This window comes from Agelaius tricolor, unplaced genomic scaffold (genome assembly GCF_023055355.1).
Source record: "Agelaius tricolor isolate 1412-34295 unplaced genomic scaffold, bAgeTri1.0.p SCAF_11, whole genome shotgun sequence".
NCBI classification, from domain to species: domain Eukaryota; kingdom Metazoa; phylum Chordata; class Aves; order Passeriformes; family Icteridae; genus Agelaius; species Agelaius tricolor.
Window position 1 is genome coordinate 25202975 of NW_027269271.1, and position 21813 is coordinate 25224787.

A 21813-nucleotide genomic window follows, 5' to 3' on the forward strand; every position below is an offset into this window, starting at 1 on the left:
CTATTGTACTTGCAGGTGTGTTTCTCAATGTACACATATTTGTTATCAACCTTGTGTTGATCCCAGGATTTAGGGGAGATGAGCTGTTTTAGCAGCTTGTTTGGTACAGTAACTTTTTAAAAACTTGGTCTCATCAAAGTGTGCTTTTTTTAACCTTTTTCAATTTTTTTTTTTTTTTTTTTTTGTGTCTCTAAAGTTTTGATACAAGCTGATATTTGACTCCTTCCATGTAGACTTAGCAATATGTTCTCCTGTTGGTTACTAAAGTATTTCCCAGTCAAAAGAAAAACCCCTTGGTTCTCTACTGTCGGGTCACTTCCTAAGCTTGGAGGTCTGGTTGGTAACAGTCCAGTGCACCAGTTTTGCACAGTAACAGGTTTTTGCTTGAATAACTTCAAGCTGTTCTCTTGGCATGACTGCATTTACTAGCAGCTGATGATCCACTCTCATTCTTAGGGCGCTAGGAACTAAATGCACTGTGTGAACAATGTTTAGGGCGGGAGGAAAGAGTTGTTGACACTTTGCCTTGCTTCCTGCTGGGCAGTCTGTGCAGTGACTAGCTCTAAAGGGATTTTTTTTCCTTTTTTTTTTTCTTTTTTTTGCCTGTAACTTACCTTGGCCTATAACCTACCTCTAGGTTTGGTGTCATCTATGTAGTAGCTTCTTACAAAACACAAATGCTCCTCAGGCATAAGGAGGACATTGGGAGGTACTGTTGGTACAGTGCAGTATTTATGACCTTTCTTTAAAATGCTTAATGTGAAGCCGTTTTCTCAGAGGCTCTTTCAAGGTTCTTGATGTAATGTGCATTACAGTATAGTTAGACGTCATTGTAACCTCTGTCAAGGGCAGCTGTGGCTTACAAAAGCCACTTTGGTTTTTTTTCCTCTTCATCTGTCACTTAACTATGGCTTAATTGGAACATATCAGCTTTTGGTGTAGGCTCATATGCTAGAGAACTGTAATAGTACAAGCAAACAGTCCATGAGTTCTGGAGATTTCATGAACCCAGGGGAGTAGAGCTGTGGTTGTTCGGCAGCTGAACTCCTCGGTTCATTTTCTAGGCTTCGTTCAGTTTTTCCTGTTATATTTTATATACTACATGGATCTTACTACAAAATAAAATAACAGTACAAAAGAGGAAATGCTCCCTCCTGTGTGTTGTCTGCTCCTCCCACCAGCACTGGCTGAGGAAAGCAGGTGGGTGCAGCAGCTGTTTGAGACAGTGCTGCATTCTTGGTGACAGTGACCAAGGAAGATGTGGGGCCAGGGAGGGTCCTGTTGGAGCTCTAGGATTTCACACTCCCTAGACTCACTCCTATTTTCTCTGTGCTGTGGAAAGAAACTTTCCTTTGTTGTATGGCTGATCAGCTGCAGATGATTTGTTCTGTTTATAAGGAGGAGATGTCTCCACAAATGTGTGCTCAGGCATATGGAATTGCATTCTGCTGCCTCTGGGAGCCCAGGGAGCAAAGGAAGGACACAGGGATTTGCAGTGTTCCTGTTTGCTTAAGAGGCACAAGTGAAGAACCTTTCCAGGTAGCAACTGTACAGAGTTGATATATGGGACATCCCCTTCCTAAATACTCATCAGATACTGAAAATTCCTGCTTGTTCATACTGATGTAGGAGGTATGTCAAAAGCAATTTTGTGAGAGACTAAAAGTAAGCCTTGGAAACAATAATTCCCTCAGTTTATATAGCTGAACTGATTTAGTTTTTGCTCTTGAATTTACATGTTAAACCCTCAAATTTTTCCTGTGTTGACAACCAGTAAAGCAACTAACTATGCTAGCTTATGTAGTTATATTATCTTCAGTTTTTTTCACTGTCTCTGGAAACAGTCAACCACTTATGATTTGCTGCTGGAAATAACTAGAGCTTATCAATCATTAAACTGATTTTAATTAAAAGTAGCCCATAAAGGCTGTTGTGGGAAAAGCTCTTTTTCTTTTGTATTTATTCATGGTATAACACAAACAGTGTACATGCTGATGGAAATGCAAGGTTACTAAAAATAGTTTTGGGGAGCGTTGGTAAATAAAAACTCCCCTCATAAAGGTGAACACTAAGTTCTTCTTTGCTTGGCTTGAAGCATGGTAACCACCATACTTCTGAAGCCCTTGTGCTTACTTGCTCATTACTTAACTCTGCTGATGTATTAAAGATACTGCTAATGCTACTGACATGTTAAATAACTTAGCAGTGACTGGTAAGTAGGGAGATGGAGCAGAAAGGAAATGGAAATGTCTCCTGGATTGTATGTGAGGGAGTCCAAGCTCGACCAATGAAAATCAAAGAATGGGCAAACGTGTGAGACAGCAAACACTGACCTTCCTGCCCTGGCTGCTGGTGCATTTGTGTAGTTCCCTAGTTTATGGCTGGGAAACCTGGGTCTGGCTGGCTTGTCTGAGGCAGAAGTCTGTAAAAGCCTTAAATTGTGTCATAATTTTCTCTATGAAAGAGAAATGCTTGTGTGTGATGGATGCCAGGGTTGCTGCGCAGGCAGTGGGGCTGGGTGCATGGATTTCCCATGCAGACCTGGAGAACAAAGTGAATTTACAGCTGGGAGTGTTTGTAGGGTGGAAGGAGTTAATATAAAAGGGACATTTAATGCACAATACAGACCTTGGATTTTTTATTTTCAGCTTTTGTTATATAGCAATACTTGAAGAGTGCACAGGAATGATAAGGATGAATTTAGAACTGCTGTGGAAATATGTTGATAACTTGCTCATATTTGTCAACTTTCCATGGGAACTAGGAGTTGCTATGAGCTCCCTTCTGCCAAGATCTTCACAAATAATGTTTTGGATTTGGTGTGTACAAAATGAGCCCTGGAGGTCCTACAGCTGATTTAATAAGTGAGCAGTGGGTTGATTGACCAGTGTATTTGTTAGCAGGAAGGAACTAACTGAGGAAGCCATAAAAGCACAGTAAAGCTGCACTATATATGAGATACTCTACCAAGGAAGGTCTAGGAGGGATCCTCCTGAGGTTCCTTGGAATCAGAATCCATGCAGCTCTGGGCAGTAAGAATTTACAGAGGGCTGAGCAAAGTGCCCCTTAGCTGAAGGTGAGTGAGTGAATTCTTCCACTAGCACTGAAGATCAGCCTGCTCATATTATTCAAAGGCAGTACTAGTTTGCTCAACAAAGTGAGTAGTCTTTATTCTGGGGATCCAGATTTCACTAATGAAATGATCCCTGTTTTGTACTTGAGCAAATGAAGTGGTGCAGAAGAGAAGCTTATCAGAACAGCAGCCATAGCAGCTTCACAGAAGTGACAGCACAAGTGCAGGGAATGGTTATTTGCCTTTAACTGCTTTCCCATTAAATAGTTTTTTTTTAAATCCCTGTCTTTTAAAGACCAGTTTCCAGACACTGAAGAACTTAATGGATTTATCCAGAAACCTGAGGGCTGCAGTATCAATCAAGGATTTGGGGAGCAAGAGAAGACACTATTTCTAAAATTGGTAGTCTTGGTATGTTTGGGTAGAAGCTTGGGCTGGTATCTAGAGCAGGGTTATTGGGGCTTTCCATGTCACATCCACCACTGTTACTGGACAAGAAAAAACAGACTTGTACATTTTCCAGGGCCTTGGTTTGCCTTTGTTTCAGGAATACTGCTCTGCCTCCTCTATGTGCTTTGTAGGTTAATGAATACCAAACAGGATGTTTCTTGAGAGGAGGGAGCTACATCTCTGTGCAATTGGTATAAAAAGCTACTCCTGTGTGATAAACACATAGTATTTGGTGGGTTCTCTGTGCTGTTGAACTCCCTCTCACTAAGCAACAGACCCCCAGCTTGCTCAGTTGCTGCTTTTTTTGTCAACTGTTATCTGCCAGATTCTCCCATATTAGACAGCATCTCCTTGAATTTTGCATTGCAGGTAGATCTTTGTAGCTAAGCTAAATTAGTTGCCTCTTTGAAGTAAAAGGAGATCAACTGCTCATTTGAGTTCTTGAAGTTGTTTGTGGTATTTTTGTTAAAGTATGAATGCTAAGGCAAACATAGAAACAAAAAACCTTATTCCAAGGCCTTTTGACCTTTCAGTGCACATATCCCTGCTGAATAAAAGGAGTTATGCAACCTCATGCATTTTCTTGCAACATCCTTGTTGCAGCTATAGTAACTGCTTATGTCAAAAAGTAATATTAGAAAGTATTTAATGTATTTTTAGATTCTGTCTAATGCAACTTAGCTGATAAAGAAGAGCCAGTGCTGTGAGACCAGCTCTCTGCAGACATTGGGAAGCGTGGCACAAACAACATTTTGAGAGCAGCAGATCTCATTTTGAGGCCATGTGCGAAGCTGGAAATTTCCAAGCAATGCAAATTATTGCCTGACACAGGTAAGTGAAGATGTAAAATCTCAGCAGATGTCAGCAGGATGCCAGACCTTTGCACACCAAGAGTGAAGTTCCCTGAAAAGCTTTCACTGATCTCTGGCTTTTCTGCTGCCAACAGAGCAAGGCTTCCCCTTCCTTTGCTTTCCCAAACTGATGCCTGAGGTCAGCTGGACCAGCTTGCTCTGAAGCTGCAGGAGCTCATCTCGTTCCCTTTGCCTCACCACCTGCCAATGAGCTGGAAATTTCTGGGAGACCAAGGTTAACCCCTAAGAGGGAAGTGTTTGCAGGCAGGCTGGGTGGGGATGGCCAGCAGCAGAGCAGCCTCACAGGCTGGACTGAGCAGGCCTTTGAGCCCTGCTGCAGGGGAGCTTGTGCTGCTGCTGCCAGGGTCACACCGACTTTGGGAAGAGGGGAGCATTGGCCATATTGAAGCCTTGGGTGATGATCTTGTCAGACCCTCTAACTTGCAGTTTGTTTCTAGATTTTTTGTTGTGAAATAGGGATTCTGTCCAGTTCACTTTGCCTGCACCAGGGGCAGCCCAGCATGTCCTCACTGCCCTCTGCCCCAGCCACCCCACTGCTCCACAGCTGCACAGCCTTCCCTGTGAACCTGTCCTGCATGTCTCCTCCTAGGAGAACAGGGATTTACTGGGGCAAGCTGCTGAAGTTTTGATGTTTCATGCTGCAGGTTCTTGTTCACTGAAAATCACTTTTAAATTTACTGACTGAGATGCTTAATATAGAATTTCTACTTTTGTGACAAGATCTAGTTTTAAATGGCTTCTGATACATGCTGTTGAATTGAAAATAACTCTAGTTTGCTTACAGCATTGCTATAATCTCCAGGGAGTAACAATGCAACTGAATTCCTGCTCTGTTCATTTTGAAACCTTTGCTCTATTGCTGGAGACTTGGCCTGCTCTGTGATTGACACTTGTAATTAGTGACATTTTGCATGCTTCTGAAAGAATGCAAATACAGCCTAAAATAATTTTTACTTTGAATAAGGATTTCTCCCCCTGTATGTCCTAAGTTTCCCACAGCCTGCTTCCACAGTTTGACTGAAATACATCGGGTTTTCTCATGATCTCCTGATGGATATTTGGGCAATTTGCTGAGGCTTCCTTCTATTTTGATACAGAAGTGCTGTCAGTCTTCTGAAAAACTGGGGATGTGTTATTTTCTGGTCTTTACTATATCATCTTTCAGCAGCGTGATTTCAGCGTTGTTGTAAATTATTAACTTTTGAACACAGGGATATTATTGCCTCTAACTCTTCTCCTGCCCTTTGAGTTACAGGGTTGCTTTCATTGGCAGTCTGCACTGAGAAATCATGTTGGCCACTTGCAGCCCTGAAATTGTAATAGTTTATCCCATTACATGGTGATTTTTCCAGCTCAGTTCTCCTGAGAACCTTGAAATAGGTTTTCCATAAAAATATTCCAGACACTCTTTTTTCTTTTAAAGGCTATAGTCAGATTTGAAGGGATAATCTAGCTATTGTTTCTAGTGGAATACATGTTCTATCCTGATGATTTTGTAAATTATAGGGGATTTTTATAGTGCAGTCTGGTGAGTTCTTTGAACAAGCTTGCTTGTTCTTTGGCTACAAGCAGACAAACATCATTAGCATCTTAACTGATGGAAACTCTTCCATGAAAAATGCACACAGTCTTACTGGTTTTATCTGCACAAGCACTTCATGGATTGCAGTAAACTGTAATAAAAGGTTTAGGTGTCTTATACCTCCATTTCCTCAATGGCTCACAGTAGCATCATCAGGAATGTTCACCCATTGAGTTTGCCTTTGTGTGACTGCACTTCTGTCATCTTCCTTTCTCTGTAGCTGTTGTGGTATTGTCTGAGAAACAGGACTACTGAATTTGACTGCCATCACAGTGTGCTGATACTTTCAAACTGCTCAGGTCCTCATGTTCATTATGGTTCAGGATGGCCAGTATTTGTTGGAAAAGAAAAAAGGAAAGTAGTGACTACTCAGAACAAGAATTCACTTGCATTGAATAAATATGGTGAGCAATTCTTTTTATTAGTTTCTCTGTTGAGACATTAATCTGTGTTAAAATTTGTATGAGATGTGCCTTGGTTCGATTTTTGCCCTTTTATCTTAACATTTAGATAAGCCAAGATAAGAGAGAGGTGATTAAATACTTGTCCTCAATTACTCCTGCCCCATGAAAAATTACTGCAGGAGGAATTACATGCATTGGTTTACTTGCACAATAAAAACAAGCTTTAGCAGTTGTTCCTACCATATTCAAGTAATCCTGTTAAAGCAGAAACATTTGCAAGTTTTATACTTGGAATGTCTCTCTGGTTTGATAAAAGCAAAATAATACAGATGTCAGAGATGCCAAAGAGCATTTTTCTTTTCCACCCCTCACACTCTCTCCCAAGAGTGCAGCTTCTTGATGTATGTGCTGTTATTTACTGTGCCCTGTTTAGTTCTGTATCATAGTCAACATTGTTTGCAAGGGTTCTGGCACTTTGAAACGGGGTACCAGCCTTTTTTAGCAAACTCAAAGCATTCATCTGACTGACTGCTGAGCTACAAACATGAACAACACAGACACATCTCTCACTGAGATGTTGAGGAAATAGCTGGTCAGGCCTTCCCAAGTGTCTGACTCACAGCACTCCACAAAATCTCAATCATGTGATTTAGCAAGGCATAAATAAGCCCAAGGTGGTTTTTTATAGGCTTAATTACACCCAGTGAAGACATGTCTTTTTGCTTGAGCAGGGAGTTGCTTCACTGCTGAGAAGGCAAAGCAGTGCCAGGAGAACAGGAAGGTTCCAGCAGAGCCATGGAGGTCATGGGACAAGCAGGAGGAGTGTGTGTGCACTTCCATGGCATTTGGTGGTGGGGTTTGCCTGTGACGGTAAGGCCGATGGATTCCCCGTTTGCCATCGCTGCTGACTCAATAAATGACGTGATCCAGATGAGTATGTGTGTTTCAGATTTTTTTGTTGTTTGTTTGTGTCTTTTTCCCCTTCATATGGAGTAGTGAAAGAGAAATGAACCAGTGGGAAGTGGGCATGCCTGCCTAGAATGATTACTGGTTGTATTTAGTCAGGAGCTCTTTACATGAAACCAGTGACACTATTGTTCCTTTCACTCAATTTTTGTGACTTAATATCTATAAGAAATCATGATGGTTTTGAGGGGACATTAAAGATCATCATTGCTTTCACCCCCCCTTGCCACATCCCAGTGTCTGCAGGATTCCAGACTTGTCCAGTCCATGTCTAACACCACACCTGGCAAATGGGAATTTTAAGTATGTTTCCATGAATAAGGAGGCCAGCACAGGCTGGTATGTGAAGCATTTGCTAAGCTTGTACAACTGCAACTGCGATGGGATATTTTCCACCATTAGGGGAAGGGGCTGGAGCCAATGCCATCCAAGCCACTGCTGGGCTCATGCTTGGACCCCAAGGATTGCCTGTCAAACACAGAATGTGAGTGCTCAGGGGAGAACACAATGTTCCATTAATGTTGCATCACTGTATTGTGTAATGGGCCTTGCTGGATACTAACTCCTCTGTTAGACTGTTCTCTGTAAAAACACTGAATAAAAAATGTCCCTTTACCTTAAACCTCCATGGGGATTGTAAAATTAATGGCAGCTGGTTTTTAGTAGTTGTGAATGGCAGTAAAATCCAGTTACAGGGCTCAGTGCTTCTTCCTTACAGAAACAGCAGCAATGTCCCAGCATGATGGGATGGATGACAGGATCCATCCCACACATACTGCCTTTGAAACAGACATAAAATTGTTGAATAATCACCATTCTGTGAAAGTTGCATTGAGGTGTTTGTCATCTGGCAAAGCACTCTTGTTTACTGGTCAGCTTTCATTTTTATGGCCTGTTAGATTAAATGGCATTTTTACCAAGCTCAAATCCTTTCTCAATCAAAGTCTTTAGTAGTAGGGAGCACTTTGAAGTCAACTTAGAAAGCACATGCAGTTCTTTCTAGTATTTGAAGTTCTTTGCCTATTGGTAAACTACAGGCCTAATGCACTCCCCTTACTCCTACACATGAATATAATTCACGGAAATGATATTGAAATTCAGTCTGTCTTCCCCAAGCCTGAATTTGTTAATCACTTGGACACTGCCACAGTCATGAAACCATGACCCTGCCACAATTCTTCTGAATTATCAGATTTCTTTCTTGTAGCCTCTTACTTTTTATTCAAACGCTGTCCTATAGCATCCACTTCCACGTTGCCATACTACATGAAGTCCTGGCTCAGTTTTGGCTTGCCTGCCTTATTCAGCCAAGAGACAGGATTTTAGTTATTATTTTTCAGATGCTCAGCTTCTTGCAAACTACAGGGGGAGATGTTTGCTCATCAGGTTTTTTTCCCAGTGTGAAGCACTCATTTTCCTTGGAAGAAAAGAAAAATCCAGCCAGCAAACAATATTTTTCTGTCTGTCCAATGAAAGAACCCCCTTGTTGCCAAAGGGAGAATGAGGGAGAGGGACTGGTCTGTTTTTGTTTCAGTTTCAAGATGTTTGGCTTCTTTCTGCACATGGGTACTACTCTTATCATTTGGTGCTTGGAACATGACCTTTCTATCCTGCTTTTCACTTTACCTTTTTTTGTTTTGGTACAATTTATATAAAACTGTTATATAATTCATACAAAATAATTTTTTTAATAAAAATAGCTCTATAAAGAGAATAAGGGATTTGGTATCAGATATGACAAATGGGTAAATGAATTCCTTCATTTTCAAAGTTTATAGCAACATTATTCCCTTTACAGATAATTTTCTTTCATGTCATATGTAGTACTTGAGAATCAGTGAAGGTGACTTATTTCTAAAGGAAAAACCTCTTTTTTCTAAGCCTTTTCCTGCTTTACAGTTGCCTGTATTGTAGCAGCCTGGAGGAAAGTGCTGGTGCTGGAGCCAGGCCCTGTGTGTACCTGCACAGAGTACAGGCACTTCAGGCTCCTGTTTTATAACACTTCAAAATTATATCAATTTCAGGAAAATAGTTTTGATGTCATGTGAATGTGATCTTCAGAGAGTAAATTAAATGGGTTATAACTGTCTTCCCTAGTGAATTCATGGCGTGGGGAATTTCAGGTCAGCTCAGTTGACTGCCTCATTTTTCAAAGCGTTTCACTGTGGGTTCTACATTTTCAGTTAAGCTGTTGCTATTTAAAAAGATGACTTCCATGTCATTTGCAAAGCATGTAGAAGCTGGAGGCAATTCAGCATTTTGACACTCTTAATTAACTGATGGCCTGTCATGAAAGCAGGTTGTAATTAAATGATATAGTAATTTTGGCCGTGCTGCCTTCCAAACTATTTTTATATCTCAGCAGAATAATTCAGGTGGTGACATCATGTCAGTATATGTGCTTCTCCTTCCTCAGTGCCTGCTCAGGAATTGTTACTCATGGTTTGAAATAGCTTTAAGAAAACCAATTCCAAACAGTTCTTGGTGAAAAAGGAAATAGAAATTTTTAAAATTTCCCATCATGGACTGTGGCCTGTTATTCTGTCAGGGTCTGTGAAGATGACTTGTAATATGTGACAACCTACATGTCCTGTAAGAGACTCACACATTCAGGGTTTCTAGGGCAATCCAGGTGGGTTCATGAAAAATGGTGTAAGAAACAGATAATTTTGATGGCTATGGAGCCTGAGCCTTGGGATGCTGGTAATTATTTGAGTAAGATTGTATTTGGATTTGGGCCCCAAGTACTTTTGACTAATGAAGATTATGCTGTCTTCAACTAGAGGGGTGGGTGTTGAAATGGAGTGCTTTTACTGATTGAGCAAACAGTTTTATGTAGGTATTCCAGGATGGACATGTCCCTAACACAGCCTGACAGTGTTACTGTTCAAAAATGAGTGGGATTTATCAGAAGCCTGTAATACTCACTGCATTTTGAGCCAGGTTCTTTTGATGTCCATTTTCTGATGTGCTGCCCTGGGGAAATCTGCCATCTATTCATCTATTCAATCCTTTAATAACATCCCTTGTGCCAGGAACATCATAATGCTGAACGCCGTGACAGAGACGTTACTATGAATATGCTGAAGATCCTTGCTTGGTGTACGATGAAACAATCTTTGGGGAATAAGTGAAACAAAAGAGTGTGTAGGATATCCTTTAATTCAATGAGGAATGTGGGTGGAGGAGTAATTGAAATGAACAAGATGCTTTGGATTTTCGTAAATGCCTTAAATACTTCAGGGTGTGCTTAAAGCTTTGTGTGTGTGTGTGTGTGAACCATTTCACTGCTCAAAGAACTGATGAAAGCAGGAGCCCATGTAAAGCAGCAGCCCATGTTTTGAACCATTCTTTACCTGCCCCCATCACACCTTTTCCCTGAGCTATGAGCACTGTATTCCCTGTGGCAGTTCTGATAGAGGAGAAATAACCCTATGAAGAATTTTAGGGCTGTGTATGGCTGACTGACAGCCACCTGCTGCTGAAAGCTCCTGCAGTGGCTGCCTTCCCTCTCCGTGCCCTCAGCAGTGGCAGCTGGTTTTGGCCCTCCCCTACAGCAGTCACCAGTTGCCTCAGTCAAGTGTGGTTGAATTTGAGCAACATATTCCTGAGTTATTTCAGAAACAAAGATGAGCCTGCAATCTGCAGCACAGGTGTGGGAGCCTCTCTCCTTTGAAAGGCAGCTTCAAATATTCTGTGCACAAAGGATGGTGGTTTTGATGCCTGCTGCACCCATTGTCATTGAGGAGCAATAGGGAGGAAAATACCAAGATGCCAACAGCAGATAAGCCAACAAAGTGTTACCTGTTACAAAGTGATGCCTGCCAGATTCTTTCAAGAATAAAATCCTGGAGTTTGACTCAATCACACCTTGAATGATTTAATTACCAAAATTCATTAACCAGAGCTTGAGAGTCATGTATGTCCATGCATAGCAGCTATTCATCTATCTCCAGTGCAACAAAGAAGGGAAATGCTTAAGATAACAATGAGCCAACGACATCTATCACTTCCTTTCAAGTTTCAGTTCCTCCCTAAAGAAAACCCAGCTCTTCCTCTGAATCCACAAAGACCTAAAGAATAAAGTCATATATACATATTAGATCAAACCCTTCACATAAGCATTGAAAAGGAAAAAAAAAAAAGGTACTGTAGATGAAGGTTTATACTTTTGTTTACTTACATCCTCAAAAAAAAAAAAGGCCCCTCAAACAACAAAACAAACCAGACTGGAAATATGTAGCTGCATGATCATAGACAAGTTGACAATGCTACACTTGGACTGAAAACTTTGTCTGAAACATATTTCCTACCTCAAACACAAACTGTGAGCTTCATGGAAGATGTGTGTCCTCATTGCTTCTGTTGTCCCTCATCCTCTGCCTTCCTTTACCTCAGCACTCACTGGGCTCCTTCTCTCTGCATCCTCCCTTCTCTGACCAGGATCAGCAGCTTTCCCTCTCCTCCCTCAGGTTCACAGACCTGTGGATCTGGAGGAATTGGAGAAAGAAATAATGAGAAAAAAATGCTATTATAGCATTCCCCTGTCTGTGAGGCACAGAGATGGGATGCATCCCTCTTTGCTGTGCTCTGGCAGCACAGCCTATACAAGGAGTCAGATGTAGCAGTTTCTCACCTTGAGCTGTTTGTTTTGTCTTTGTTCCTACCTTGGACTTCGATTTCTGTTTGGGTGCCTTCCACACAACCACAGAACAGCAGAGCTTCTCTAACTCGGTGCCACAGCCCCCTCAGCTCTGCCCATAACCCTCACCCTGTCAACAGGGATAGGACTGAGGAATTACAAACTGAAAATGACACCATATAAAGATGCAGGGAAACTTGAGATTTAAAGATAAATTGAAAACATCACAATCTTTACGGAAGAAGGAAAAGGAGGTACATAGCAGAAATAAACAGAATTGAGGGTTACAAAGAGAACAATTTTTCCTATATGAGAAAATAAAAGGGTATTAACTTAAATTGTACAGTAGAGCATTTACATCTGCTGGAAGAAAATACTTTTAAAGTGCCACAATTAGTGCCTGGAACTCACTTTTACAAGAAATCACAGACTAAAACAGGATTTAAAATGATTAGATGTTTTTCTTCATGTGTAAAATGTGTCTCTATATAAGTACAATGATGAACAGATTTATTTAATTTGTGTACTGAATCTGTAAAAAATTCTGACAGCTTTTTTGGTCATAGAATATAGTTATGCTGAAAGAAAAGACACATCAAAAGATATCACTTCGAAAGTCATAATAGTGAGTTATTTAATAGTACTGATGTTGTGATTTTTCAATTTGCAATAGTTTTATTTTCCACTGTCTGTAATTAAAATCAAGTCAAGTTTGAATTGTAGTGTTTCAGTTTCTCTAAAATTCTTTCATCCTTAGAATTTTCCTTGCATCTGAAGCACTGACATTCAAGGGAGTGGGTTCTGTTCACAAAAACAGTCATTCAAAAATCCTCCAAAGAACATCCTCTGTGCTGCTGTTTGCTGGTGGAATTCCTCTCTGCCAGTGTCTGGTGAGGTTTGCTCCCAGCCAACAGCCTTGCTTCTAGGAGTGAGTGTCCCAAGCATGTTCACTGAAGCCCACACAAATGCCTGAGATGTTATTTTTGAGCTTCTAAGCTCTGTTATAGGGCCTTTTTTTGGTCTAGGTTGGAGAGTCTCAGTTTAAAAATCACCTGTTCTTCACCGTCGTGCTTCCTATTGGCAGTGAAGTGTAGAAATTTTGGTGGTGCATATGGAAAAGTGTGTAGGGCTGTCAACAACTCTGAAACTCCTTTATAGAAGTTGTGAGACATTTCTTTATAGAGTTGTGCTGGGCCCTCCCTCCTCACCAATATATCACACTTGAGGCAGGTTTTTTTAGACCAAACTGGCATGAATTATGACTTTTATCCAAACAATGAGAATCTCAGTTCTCCTAGTATCCACCATCCTCTGGCACAGCTCCAACAATATTCCTGGAGTACTGTCAGCCTTAGCAGAGTTTTATATCACTGAGGAAATGAAATAATAGCACATCCCAGGGACACCCTAATATACAGGGGATAAGTTGTAAAATCAGGAGTTCTACAATTCCAGGCCAAACCCTTAAATGCATTTTTTGAGTGATAATGAGCAGGTATTAATCCTCACAGGGTGACTAGCAGGCATCAACTATTTGTAAATTACTTTCAGATCTTCAAATGGAAAATACATATCTGTCAGCATTTTAGGGAGATGAATTTCTGTGGATGGAGTCCATGTCTCAAACTCCTATTCATTTTTGTCTCTGAACCAGAAAGCACATATTTAGGTGGTTATTTCATATCTTCCAAATGATGGCTTCTCAGGTAATCATCATAATAACCTTTCCCATAAGAGACTCTCAAAGTGGTTTCACAGACCTTCCTAAGGACTTATGGAAAACTTACTCATGCTGTAGATAGAACTATAACTACTTCTACTGCACACAAGGAGAGGGGGTCATGGGGGTTAAATGTCACTCAGCAAGGCAGCAAAGAGTTGAACAAGAACCTGTTTCTCCTGATTCCAGATCCTGGCAGGTTTTTTGTTACTGAGCACAGACATGTTCATTTGGAATAGCCTCACAAATACATGAGCCCCATGAGTATTCACTAAAGCCACTTCCACCTTCTGGCCAGAACAGGAATGTAATCAAAAAGGTACTTAAGCATTGCCATGGCTTCTAAATACGGATGAATAACAAAATAAACAATAAGAATTAAATGATCCAGTTGTTTGTTGGAACTGCTAAATCCTGTAATTTGACTTCTTGCTTAGCAGAGGCTTTCAAATTACCTGAGTATCACATCTCACACTCAAATACTGAGTCCAAATAACAACCCTTGAAAAGTTGTCCTGTGAGTATGAGTGAGTTTGCACATGGATTTGTGTCTTCACCCTCTCCTCTCTTCCTTGCACTAACCTCAGCCCTGCCATGAGCAGAAGGACCCTGCTACCACAATGACTTCAGCTCCCTCCACATTCTCTGCAAGGCCAGGGCACTGACTGACAAACTGCATGCTGTCAGTACAGCATGAGTATGGACCAGCAGAGTTGGACTTGCTTTGCATCAGCCCCTCTGTCTCTGGCCATGGAATGACACAAAAAATTCTAAGAACTAAATTTCTTTTGAGACTTACCACTTTTTCAGCTCTGGCAGAAATTGGCCAAGAGATCCTAAAGACACAGGAAAGAGGGAAGGGGAGAGAAAGACAATTTAATTGAATATGTGCTATTTCCTTATGAAGTTTGGTGTAATAATCCAAAATGGGTGTCAGAGGGAGAGAAAGAGAAAAAATTGAGATGTCCTTGAAGTCCAAAGCCCTTGCTCAGCTCCCATAGGGGTTTAAAACAGGTACAGACACAGCTCTCTTAGAGACTCCAGGTCAGTGCCTGGAGTATGGACAGAAAAGCGATGGATGTTCAAGATTTAGCCAGCATAGACAGTAAAGAACTTATACCCCTTTCGAATGTATAATGAGTTTACTGTTGAAAAGAATTACCACACAATTTTTTTTTTAACTTCTAAGGATACATGCTACATTTAAAATTTAAACTGGACAAAATAAGAACAGGTATTGAGCATAGAATACTCTAAACTGACTCACACAATGAGATGATGACCTAGCAGGCCTTTTTCCTTCCAAGAGATTAAGTTCTATCTGGTGGAAAATGCATCATAGATTAATTAAGTGCCCATGTATTAGTGGCTTTATCGTATGACTCACTAATACTGAGTTAACCTTAATATAGGATTCGGAGAATCTTAAGCCAAGGATTTTATTGATTCACATTGTTCTGGTGCAGGTAGTACTTGAGTTTAATGGATGAAGACTGCACAGAATTTAGAAAAATCAAAGATTCAAGGCTGATGAGGTAATCAAAACGTATTAAAACAGACACCGCCGGAGCTGGGCGAGTCCCTCAGCCACTAGAGGGCAAAGCCACAGCACTGCAGTCGGCAGCGCCGTCTGCTCGCCTCTTTCCTAGGGTGTTATCAGCGAGGGCGTTCATTTTACAACAAAAACTGGTTAAATGATCACTAAACCCTTCGCTAGGAACGGCATTAGTAATGAATACTTAGAGTATTGTTTCTGTCAAAGTGTGGCATGCAGGCACTTATTAGCAACTGTGCAGAAAAAAAGCCAACATTTTCTTCCATGGAACTGTGAATAAAAGCTTCAGTCACTCAAGAGGTTTGGACTCTTAGGCTCACAGCACAGGCCTTTCCTACTCGAGAGCTTGCACATCAGTGGAAAGCTGAGCACTTGTATCAGGAACTACATTGGGAAAGTAATGAACATTTTGTTGCAAAGTTTTCCAGTTTTTTGATGGTACCAGATCAGACTGAGAGACTCCTGAATGCTTCAATGACAAATTTTGGAGACACCCAGAGCCTTGTGTACAATCCCCTACCCAAGTCAGCCTTTGACCTTCTAATATTGAGAATTCTTGTTGTCTGCACTGGTTCTTGCCCTCTCCTGTGCAATGCATGTTATCAAGCATCTGTTCTCTGCTCACCCTCAATTTCCCACTGCACTTTTCAGAGATCAGGCGTGGGTCAGCTTTGGGTGGACCTGAGAGACTGTTTTGCACAAGATCAATGTGCTGTCTGTGACAGTGGCCAGAAGCAGATGCCAGAGGAAGAGTTTAGTAGCAGGATAATCATATAGTCACACTTGTCAGGAGTATCCTCCCAGCTTCCAGCAAGGCATGTCTCAGGCTTCCTGAGTGAGAAAAGTTATCTTGGTATGCAATATGCTTCAAAGGCTTTGCCTTCTGTGAAGGAGTCCACCCATCCCTTGAACCATTGTAAACACTGCCATCCCCATGGCTGCTCCCATCATGTGCTGAGCAGCACATGAGCTGTGTCAGATGATGCTGAAAGGGATGACAGGTTGTTACTTCTTAGTGCCCCAGGAAATCAGCTTCTGCATAGACAAGCAGCCAGAATCCACAGCTACAGACACAGAGCTCTGTTTCCCAGGGAGCAGACTTACAGGACTGAACTCCTGCTTCTGTCAAAATTAAGTTTTTACAACCTCCTGATTTTGCCATTCCCAGTGCTGGGAAATCCAGCTTGTCCTGTCCTAAACTGTCCTGGTGATTAATTACCTTCCCTGTAGAAGACCTCACAGGAAGATGAATACATCTGCATACACTCACTGAATATTGAAGGTCCTCAAAGCCTGTGATTGAGTCACCCCTTCACCTTCTTTCTTGACACTGAAATAGATTGAACCTTTTCACTTTCAGTCTAAATCATTCTTATTGATCTTCTCTGAACCATCTCTTTTTTCAGCTTCTATTAAGGAATTAAGGAATTTAGGTATCAGACTTCAGGAGCAGTGGGATTAGTACCAGAAAAATGGAGACCTCTTTCTATATTCTCCTGTTTCTAAACCCAAGGATTGCATTATCCTCTTGGCTACAGCACCACACCACCTGCTTATTTTCTCCTGATTATATGGGATGATTCTTGGGGGTTTTGAGCATTAACCTGTAAAAGCACAAATTCTCTCATCCTATAATCACTCCCTCTATTCCTTGATGCAGGCTTTTACATTTGGCTGTACAGAAATGCACATTATTTTTTACCAAGCTGTCTCTGCTGCTTTGCAGCATGACTTGTTATTTATTAATCCCTATTGCTTACATCACTTGCAAATTCTTTAAGTGATGATTTTATGTTCTTCTTAAAACCATTAATATCAATACAATGCAGTGTAGAACTAATTGCCATAGGATGCAGAAACACATTCTTTGATGATGACTTTTTATTTTCCCACTTTGTAACTGTCAGTTAGTTAGAGTCTCAACAGTTTAATAAGTGCTGTGATGAGTCGGTATCATTTTGGCTTCTTCATTAAAATGCTGCAAGTTACCAGAACAAATATTTTGCAGACCTACTTACCTTCATCAACCAAACTTGTAATGCCATTTAAAAAATCAAATTATTTTTGCAAGATTTATTTTCCACATCAATTTGCAGTTATTGTGTTTCCATTCTTTAATTCTTTTTCAATCAAGTAATGTAGATAATGTCCCATTTTATTACCCAGAATTCTTGTCAGTCTGGCAGGTTGCAATTACCTTGGTCACCTTGTTTACCCTTTTAAAATATGGGTACAATATTTCATCCAGTCCTCTGGAACTTTAACACTGTTCCAAGATTTATTGAAAATCAACATTAATGGTCTAAAGATACTCTGTGCCAGTGCTTTTAAAACTTTTGGATGCAAGTTACCTGATTCTGCTGATAGCCAACTTCATTAGCTTCTGTTTAACATCCTCCTCAGTGCTTGTTGTAATGGAATGTATTTCATCATCATCCTCATCATCATCATCATCATCATCATCATCATCTGATATTTGTGTATCATCTGGCTCTTCCCCAAAAACAGACCAGGAATAATTATTGACTTCTGCTTTCCTACACTGTTGTTAATCATTCCACTATTTCTACCTAGGAACAGAGTGAAGACACTATGAACTTCCTTTTCTCCAGGTTTCTGCAAGTTTCACCATGTAGTTAAAAAAAATCATCTTACTTATCCTTAACTCTGTTGTTCAGAGATTACTCTGGCATAATTTTGAATCCCCTGGAACTCCTAGATCCCAGCATACACACGTTGTTACACACATCTTTGTATAGACCCTGTAACTCTGTGCTGCTCCCTGCAAACAGGGCACCTCAGAGGTTCCCTTCACCTTCCTAACTGTGGTCCTCTTTCCCCCTTTCCCATCCCCTGCCTTTTGCAAATTGGAGTATCCTCTTCTCTCTGCTCTCCTTTATGCCTTTTCCTTGGTAGCTTCTCATGAAGAACTGAGAAAAATACTTGGGAAAAGAGGTGGCAATCTCAATAGCAAGCTGTCATGTGGGATAGTATCAGGCACCATTTCTTGTGACAGTGCTGTGGAGGCTCATGGGCATGGAAGAGCTGCAGATATGTTTTGGAGAGTTTGTACCTTGGATTCTTGTGCCAAGTGAAAGGTCATTGTCCATGGTCCATGGTCTTACAGCCTTGCTGTGGCTTGGGATCGAAATTATTGGTTTGGTTTGTACACAGTGTTTCTCACTATCAATATTGAAATGTTTCTTCTTCTAGCAGAGGGAGCACATTGAGAACACAGGATGGGCAATCTCCCTGCTCTAAGCTCAGGTGTCTGGCACCACAACTGCCTGGAGCAGCTCCCTGGGGCTTGTGGAGTTTGCTATTCCTCCAGATACATCTTCATTAGGAGCAAGTCACGAGGCATCCAAGACAGCCAGGAGGAATGGGGAATGAGACCATGTCCCATCACCTTAACTTAGAGATGATTCCCATTGCTCCTAACTTGTGTTTTGCATGCTTTCATGCTTTGCCCTCTTGCAAAACAACCAGTTATAACCCTTCAGGAAAAACCTCCCTGTGTTTGGTGAGAAGACATCCCAATGAATGGCTATATCCAGAGGAATACAAGTAGAACAAAATTATGGTAGTGATATGTCTCTGTGAGACATTCACAGATGGCAAAGCTATGCACTGGCATGCATTTGGCCAGAGGTTACAGAGTGTTACACCACTACACCACTCACTCTTTAATTAATTTCCCTTTTTTTTTTTTTTTTTTTGTCGGGTATATTGTGTGTTTATCAGTCTGAGGTGTTTCATGAGAACCATTCTGAGGACAGTAATTGTGTATTGCACCAATCTGAACCCCTCAACTGTTCTTCACAAGCATGGCAACACTAATTGCTAAAGAGATAGCAAGTTGGGGTTAACCAGGAATGCTTTATGGGAGTAAATAAATTCCATCTCCATTAACATGCTGCTCCCAGCTATGATGGATGAGCATTTTTTATCTCCTCAGCTATTTGCCCATGGATTGATGATTCAGTTGATTGGGAGTATCTCATATTTTTCGCTTGAAAAGCACATAGTTCCACCAGAATCAATGAATAAACATTAAGTGCTTCCCTTTCATTTCAAGCGGGATGGGCTGATGCTCTTGGAGCAAGGAGGCCTAGATTTTATCACCGAGGCTCATTACACTGCATTCACTGACATATGTGGCAAGTTAATGGAGAAGCCCAACCTGCTGGAAAGGGATGGCCTGTAAGTGTGAAGGCCTGGGAAGAGGGAATGGCCGTGCAGCTGCATTAGCAGCCACCACACTCACCTTTCCCTCCTTCCTGGGCTGACATGGCCCTGCTGCAGCTGGGAGATCACGGACCTGCACAAAGGCGAGGGGACAGCGACTCCTTCCCATTCCCCTGCCACCAAGCGAGCCTTTCCTGAGGGGGAACCGAGGTGAGGGGGTTCCTGAGGCGAGGGATGAAGGGTTCCTAAGGAGGGAGATTCGGGGTTCCTGAGGTGAGGGCTTCCTGAGGAGAGAGATTCGGGCTTCCTGAGGCGAGGAGTGAGGGGCTCCTAACGCGAGGGGTTCGGGGTTCGTGAGGCGCTGGGCGCTCGCTCGCCTGGGTGAGGCTGCAGGCGGCGGTGAGGGCGCGCTGTGCCGGTTCGCAGCCCGGCACCGGCCGCCCCCGCCCAGCCCGCGCCCGGCGGACCGCGGCACACGCGGGGAGTGACAGTTCCTGGAGTTCCCGAGCGCCCGCAGCCAGGCGAAGAGTCCCGATCCCGGCATGGGCGGCCGCCTCCTCTTGGAGAGAGAACGGGTGAGACTCCGGGCGCAGTGTCACGGTTTGGCGTGCCCTGCCTGCTCGCCATCGCGGCTTCTGTGGGGAACGAGCGTGGTCGTTTGTTGTTATTTGGTGTGTGTGGGGTTGCTTTGTTTTGTTTGGTTGTTTTTTTTTTTTTCTCTTTTTCTTTTTGTATGTTGTGTTTCTCTTTTTTTTTTTTTTCTTTCTTTTTTATTTTTAATTTCTGGAAGCCTCTTTGCTCAGGACTGAACGTGTCTGCCAGCGGATGGCTCCGGGCCTCGCACCTCTCGGGGCGGCCGAGGGCGTCCCGCAGGATGGTGTCCCTCTCCGATTGTGGAGACGCTCAACATGAAATGGCGAGATAACACATGTTCGGCTCCCAGCCGCGAGTCCTTCTCGCCGGGGTTTGTGGAGTGGTCACACTACGCACACTGCAGCCGGTGCCCGGAGGCGCGTCCCTCGGCCGCGGGGCACCGGCAGCGCCCGGTGGCGGCGGTGGGTGCCCGGTGCCGCCCCCGCCTCTCTGTGTTTGTGTGTGGCTGCGGGGCCGCGGGCTCGGCGGGTCCCAGGGGGACAGAGCGGGCGGCTGCTCCCGCTGTCCGGCCGCTGCGGGGGTGCCGGTGCGGACCCCGGGGCCCGGTGCGGGGGTGCCGGCGCGGACCCCGCGGCGCGGGGCGGGGGCGCGGCCGCTCCGCGCCGCCTCCCCGGCGGTGCCGCAGTGCCGTGCGCTGCCGCCGGGGCCGGGCAGGGGGCGCTGCTGCCGGGCGCTGCGGCGGCCTTGGCCGCGGAGGCAGCGAGCGAGCGCGGCTGGCGGCGGCGAGGGCGCGCCGGCCCCCAGCGCTCCCGGGGCGGACCCGGGAGATCCCTCTCGCCATGCAGACCCGGCGGCGCCTGCTGCCTCCCGAGGTGAGTGAGCGGTGTGCGGCACGCCGCCCGCGGGCCCGGGAGGCCGGGGCACCCCGCTCCCCAGGCCCCTGCCGCCCGCAGCGAGGCCCCGCGGGCGGGCGGGCGGGGAGGGCTCCGGCGCCTCGGTGGAGCCGCCGTATCGCCGACAGCGCCCTGGGCCTGCCGGCTCCGGGCGTCCCCGAGCCCCGCCGCCCTTGTCCTCGGCACGCCACCAAGGGGAAGGCAGCGGTCGCCCCCCAGCCCTCCCCGGCCGCCGCCGTGGTCCTTCGAGCTCCCTCCCCGCCGTTCCCCCTCCGTCCCCGGGCGGCCGGAGCGGGTGACCCGCTCGCCCCGGGCACCTTTCTCCCCGCGCCGGCGATGCCGGGGATGGGGAAGGAGCTGCTGCTCCCCCCGGGACGGCCCGGGAGCCGCGCGGGGCAGGGTGAGGCTGTGCCCGGGCAGCCGCCGCTGCCGGCCCGGGCAGGGGAGGATCCCTGTTTGCATCTCGTGCCCTTTTTATGGCCTGATCTCCGCTCTCTCCCCGGGCAGGGAATGTTACTTGCTCATCGCGATGTGTAACAAGTCACTCCTGCAATGGTGGTAGTGGTGGAGGGGGATGGGGAGAGCGGGCGGGATGCGTTTTATAACATCTCTAATTACGTGAAATTGTGGTCATGTCTCACTCTAAGAATAACTGGCACTCTTGACATGTCAGACTTTTTGCAGAGGTAGGCTAGTTTCTTGCTCATAAATGTTACGGCTAAATAGGTGCCTGTGGCAGAATGTGGCTCAAGAAATGTTTTTATCTTCTTAACCAGACAGAGAAACAAGTAGCAGATGGAAATTGATAGACTTTATGTTTTCGTGTTAACGATCTTCTTTATTTATAGACAGGATATTCCTTATTATTTTATGA

At 43.8% G+C, this 21813-nt stretch overlaps 1 protein-coding gene across 2 annotated transcripts in view; it reads left to right on the forward strand.

Annotated features, from left to right (window-relative positions):
• Positions 1–19905: 19905 nt before the first annotated feature.
• The window catches only part of ZFYVE9 (zinc finger FYVE-type containing 9), a 57103-nt gene continuing 55195 nt past the window's right edge, over positions 19906–21813 (forward strand). Inside the window, exon 1 of one of the 2 annotated variants that reach the window (XM_071436732.1) lies at positions 19906–20027. The gene's annotated coding sequence lies outside the window, so the exon portion shown is untranslated. Of the gene's footprint in view, positions 20028–20759; positions 20919–21813 lie in introns of those variants that run through there. The other variant, XM_071436731.1, reaches the window with a different exon arrangement.